The sequence below is a fragment of the Cebus imitator genome, unplaced genomic scaffold, assembly GCF_001604975.1.
Source record: "Cebus imitator isolate Cc_AM_T3 unplaced genomic scaffold, Cebus_imitator-1.0 Scaffold65, whole genome shotgun sequence".
In the NCBI taxonomy this organism is placed as follows: domain Eukaryota; kingdom Metazoa; phylum Chordata; class Mammalia; order Primates; family Cebidae; genus Cebus; species Cebus imitator.
This window is the reverse complement of record NW_016107380.1, coordinates 1,453,349-1,459,348: the sequence shown is the minus strand read 5'-3', so window position 1 is coordinate 1,459,348 and position 6,000 is coordinate 1,453,349. Positions and strand designations below refer to the sequence as shown.

The 6,000-nt window shown below is 37.1% G+C and overlaps 1 pseudogene; it reads right to left on the bottom strand.

Annotated features, from left to right (window-relative positions):
- Positions 1-201: 201 nt before the first annotated feature.
- On the bottom strand, positions 202-1,184 carry LOC108305640 (annotated as a pseudogene).
- Between the last annotated feature and the right edge of the window lie 4,816 nt (positions 1,185-6,000).

The window sequence follows — 6,000 nt, the reverse complement described above, 5'->3', positions numbered from 1 at the left end:
ATATTTTTATGGAGATTAAAATTAATTTGCTGGTTTTTAATACATTTTGAACAGGTATTTGAAACTTGAAAATTCATTTCTTCACAAATGGTAGAAGACATATTGATGTTTCATAATCACCAGGAACCTAGAGATATTTTTAAACGTGGTAGAATATTAAATATTAGAATATAATAAAAATAAACCAATTTTATTTGCATTTTATTCATCAAATATTATATCTTTGAGTCTAGCAAATTCCTGATTATCTATTTTTGAAAACTGATTAAACAAACACTTAATATCAAAGGCAGAGTCACATTTGTTCAGGTTCATGTTGATAATAACCAGTCTTGAATTCATGTAAGTATCTGGAATTGGCCAGCATAAGCCAAGATGATGGAGAGGACCTTCATTAAACAGCCATCACTGCAATGCCATACTATTCCTTCAATTTTACCCTCTTTGCAACCTTCAAACCAAGACAAGAGATAATTGTGCTTCAATGAAGGTAGATTTCTTATTTGAAATGATCCATGTAGCATAAGAAGATGTAATAGATGCTTCTTGCTCCCCAACCCATATAGGTTTTCATTGATATTTGTTCCTATGAACTCCAGTGTTTGTTCTAAGAGATTTGGTAGTGGCACTACACTAATTTCCAAAAGTCCAGAATCATCAGGATGATGTTTTAGTACCAGGACAATTTCAAATTCATAATGAACTACGGAGGAATGCCAGCAATACTGTTTGTTGTTTTTTTCTACTGGTACCCAACCAGGAATGTGTCCATTTGCATCAGGCTCTGGGTTTCCATTTATTTGTTCTGTTTCCGTTGCTGGTATCCAGCACTATGGAGCTGGTTTGAAGTCCTCCTCAACGTTCCAAAAAAATTTGTTTGGGTGTCCCTTTGAATGTAAAAAAAAACATTAATCTTTTTTCAGCTTGTTTGTTGGCTTCTTTATCTAGTCGGACCCGAAGGTATGGCTGATCTGCTGCTCTCTTTTGGCGGAAGGTTCCTCTTTCACCTCTATCACAAAGACACACGGCATTTTCCACTGCACAGGGCCCAAGCGCTTCAGGATGAGCCCAACAAGCAGTGCGAGTGGAGGGCGCGCTTTCCAACTACAACGGATCCAGGTGGGGAGAAGCCCTGCAGCTGTCACGAGTGGGGCTCAGGCCGCTCACACTCGCCGTGCAGCCATCGAGGCGGCTTCCCACTGTAGTACCATTTTGAATTTTATATCTGTTATATGTAACTCCCAGTCCCACTTCAAATGAATTTTTATTGACAGCTTTAATCTCTTTATCTGTACAATTTTTTTGGTATGATTAATAAACTTTAGTTGAACCTTAAACACTGTAACCACTCTGTAATCTGTTTTCCTCTTCTGGGAATTGTTGAGTTTTGCTAATAGTCGTAACTTGCCTGAATTCAAACTGTGACACCTATCTCCACATAGTACATGGTAACTAATATCTCTGTTCAGTGTTTTGGCTTTTAGTTGCTGGGATTTTATGTCAACTGGCATCTTGGAAGTCTCCATAGCTCATGAGAAAAAAATTAATATGAGAAAATGTGTATATATGTGTGTGTGGGTGTGTGTGCGTGCACACACTCACGTATGTGCACACATGCATGTGCACATGCATCTTTATTTGCTGGATTTTACACTGAGAGTTCCTCCACTACACTGCCAGGCCAATGGATTATTTCTGGAACGGATTCCACATTGTTACATTTCCTCATTCAGTCCTGCCTCCCCTTCTAAAACATGATGAAATGGAGTTCAGTTGCTTCAGATACCACCCAGTCTACTCCATTCAACTTGTTTTAAGCAATAGTTAATTGATTTTGACTTTGGAAGTTTCTATTTACTTTGAAGAACTCTGTGTCCTGCCAACTCTGCCTGAGATTTTCTCTTTGTCTTCTCTCTTATATTGTAAGATTTTACTGTACTTGGGAGCTCTTTAAAATTATGGTTTAACATTTCACCACCATGTTTCCTACTGTCATCAAAGACAGATGATTTAAAAAACCCAGAAATCTGAAAACAATTTAAATCATATGGAAGAGATCCAAATAATGACCAATATTTGCTCAACACTTGGCAATTTTTTTTGCAGGGGGAGGGGAGACCGAGTTTCACTCTTGTTGCCCAGGCTGGAGTGCAATGGTGTGATCTTGGCTCACTTTAACTTCTGCCTCCCGGATTCAAGTGATTCTCTTGCCTCAGCCTCCAAAGTAGCTGGGATTACAGGCATGTGCCACATGCCCAGCTAATTTTGTAGTTTTAGTAGAGATGGCGTTTCTCCATGTTGGTCAGACTGGTCTCGAACTCCCAACCTCAGGTGATCCATTCACCTCTGCCTCCCAAAGTGTTGGGATTACGGGCATGAGCCACCGCGACCAACCTAACATTTTGCAACTTTTAAGGCATTGCCTATCTATTATCTGATGTGATCCACACAATACGTAGAATAGGTGTTGCTCTAATTGTAATTTTACCAAAATTAAGCTAAATGTTCAAAGTCTCTTAGCAGTTATAATGTTTATTCACAGGGTGCATCAGACAATTCTGCTTTTGTGTACCTAGGGCCCATGTCACACTCCACTCAGCTTAGCTTCTTTAGAACTATGGCAAGGGTCCATATTCACTTTGACTTCAAAACCAGTGTCTCTTTCACTTATGCTGTGCTTCCATAGCTATACTATTGTAGGACTACTAGAGATTATGTAAAAAATGTTAGTTTTAGAAATGTATTTAACAATTGCATCTGAAAGTTCAATCATGAAAATCATGTTTATACTTTAAATTCAAATCAGATACAATTACATATAATTAAATGCTCATAAATCACATTTATATTTATATGGTAAATAGCTCATCAATTTAAGCAAAGTATATCATTATTTGGCATATGACCAATAAGGAAAATATTTAGTGTAGATAATTTTTGAACTTCATAATATAGGCAAAGTGAAATGTGGCCAAACAAGAAAAAAATGAGATGACTATATTAATTCATTGTCTATAAGGCTAGGGAGAAATTCAGGGTTAAGCCTGTTTTTTAGGAATCAAACTTACTTTATTAGGAAGAAATGTAGGTGCATAAAAGAATGAATAAGAGGGCCGGGTACGGTGGCTCACGCCTGTAATCTCAGCACTTTGGGAGGCCAAAACGTGTGGATTACCTGAGGTCATTAGTTTGAAATCAGCCTGGCCAACATGGTGAACCTCTGACTCTACTAAAAACTACAAAAATTAGATGGGCGTGGTGGTGCATGCCTGTAATCCTAGCTACTTGAGAGGCTGAGGCAGGAGAATTGCTTGGGCCCGGAGACAGAGGTTGCAGTGAGCCAAGATTGTGCCACTGCATTCTAGCTTGGCTGACAGAGGAAGACTCTGTCTCAAACAATGAAAAAAAAGAATAAATAAGAAATTTATGGAAACATCGTAGTCAATTCTTTATTTTAGTTACAGGCACTAATAACTGTTTTGAAGACAAAAGAATAAGACAATAATTAGCTGTAATACTTTTGTTAACATTAATAATTACTGTAATTTTAGTCCTGCTTTTTCCAGGCTGCATAATTGTAGGTGTTTTATGTATAGTGCCCTTTACTGTTAGATCATTGTTCAAAAACTGCTTAATACATTTGAATATTGTCTTTAAATATGAGCTCACACAACAAAAACTGTTTTTTTCATTCAGGGATGATCATTTTACTATCTATGAAATATTAGATAATACTTCTAACTGAGGTCTATATATATTAGAACTCAATAAATGTTGAATTGCTAATAATTAAATTGAAGAAATTCTGAATTTCTTTATTAATCTAGCTCTGACTGTTTAAAAAAAAGAAGTACAGCAAATAATTTTCTAATTTCTTCCCATTTTTACAATGATTTGCTGAAAGGAAAATGTCTCCTTTAACAGGCAGTAGCCATTTCAAGTATGTTTGACAAATAAATCTACTCTTTATAGAATATAACTTTGTATTATATTAACTGTGTTAGCATGATGAAGAACACTGAAGACCAAACAGTGTCCAGCAGGAATAGAATAATAGTTCTCTTAAGCTGCACTGAAATCAGTTCTCATCCAAAGAACTATGCCCTGAAAACAAGAGTAAAAGTTTATTGCAACTAGCTTATCTGGAAAAGTGAGATATGTGCTTCTGGGGAAACCATAAAAATGATCGCATGCCAACAGGCAGGAGTTTTATTAATTTTGGCATAGATTTTCACTTAAATCAATAATCACATAAAAAAATAGACATATGTAAGCTAAGAGTACAACTCCATAGATCATAGTGGCATTTGGCATTTAAACATTAAGCAATATTAAATTAAACATACCCATGTAGATTTGTGATAAAATAAAACAAAAATCAGTATGTGGCATGAAAGATGATTTCTTTGAAATCAACCATGATTTCTATAATGGATACTGAGACACTGATTATAAAATGTATTAATATAGTACAGAAATAATTAAGAAAAATATATTATGAATAACTTTAAAATACTGATTAAAACATCTTTTAAATGACATTTGTTTTTTAAAACATTTCATTGGTTGAATCAGTTTGGATTCTAGGCATAGTTGCCCATGCCTAAATGCACTAGCATTTTCCATGTCAAAATATTTTTTTTCCTGAAACTACCTAACTATTAGCAGCTGTCTGTTGAGAATAGCGGGAGGATTGTTTTTACTTCACTCAAAGATTAATGATATTTTATAACTTTAAAAGAAGTTTTCAATTCTGGCTTTCATGGCAGGTACCTCCCTCTTGATCCTTTAATTCTATTGCCATGTTTTAAACATAATTATTCATGCCGTGGCATATTAAAATCGTCTACAAAGTTTTTTTTTTGTTAAAAATAAGATTTTGCTTGCTGGTAACTCTGCAGAATTTCACTATTTTCTCTTTCACTTACCAGGTAAGCATTGTAATCATTCCAATCATTTTTTTGCTCAAATATTTAATGCTGGCTAAGAAAAAGGGTGGGATAGGGGAGGTTGAATTTGTTCTTTTTTTTTTTTTTTTGAGACAGAGCCTTGCTTTGTCACCCAGGCTGGAGAGCAGTGGTGTGGCTCACTGCAGCGCCTCTGCCTCCCAGGTTCAACTGGTCCTCCTGCCTCCACCTCCTGAGTAGCTGGGACCACAGGCGCAGGCTACTACATCCAGCTAATTTTTTGTACTTTTAGTAGAGATGGGGTTTCGCCATATTGACCAGGATGGTCTCAATCTCCTGACCTCATGATCTGCCCGCCTCAGCCTACCAAAGTGCTGGGATTATAGGCATAAGCCACTGCACCAGGCCCGAATTTTTTATTTTTCTTTGGATTGTCTATTTCTTGGTTCTCAGAAAAAATGTGTAGCAACATTTCAATGATATAAATTAAGTTCAGAAGTAGTGAAATTATTATCCATGTCCACAATTCCCTGACTTGTTACCAGCATTGTAACTAGGTGGCAGAACAGTCAGAGCCTGTACTGGAAATAAGCATGGACTCCACCAGCCTGTCCTCTTTCTGATCGCCCCCTTTTACTTCACGTCAAAAGTCTTAAGCTTACTGACCACTTTTAAATTTTGTGTGTGATTCTTCCAGTGGAACATCCTCCAGATTCTGAGAATTAAACTTATTTATTTATTTATTTATTTAAGACAGAGTCTTGCTCTCTTGCCCAGGCTGGAGTACAATGGCGCAATCTTGGCTCTCTGCAACCTCCGCCTCCCGGGTTCAAGGGATTCTCCCACCTCAGCCTCCCCCGTAGCTGGGACTACAGGCACCCGCCACCATGCCTGGCTAATTTTTGTATTTTTGTAGAGATGGGTTTTACCATGTTGGCCAGGTGGGTCTTGAACCTCTGACCTCAGGTGATTCCACCCCTCAGCCTTCCAAAGTGCTGGGATTACAGGCGTGAGTCACCATGCCCAGCCGAATTAAACTTTAAAAATATATGTAACACAACCTTAAAAAGGAATAAAGCTCTGAAACATGTTC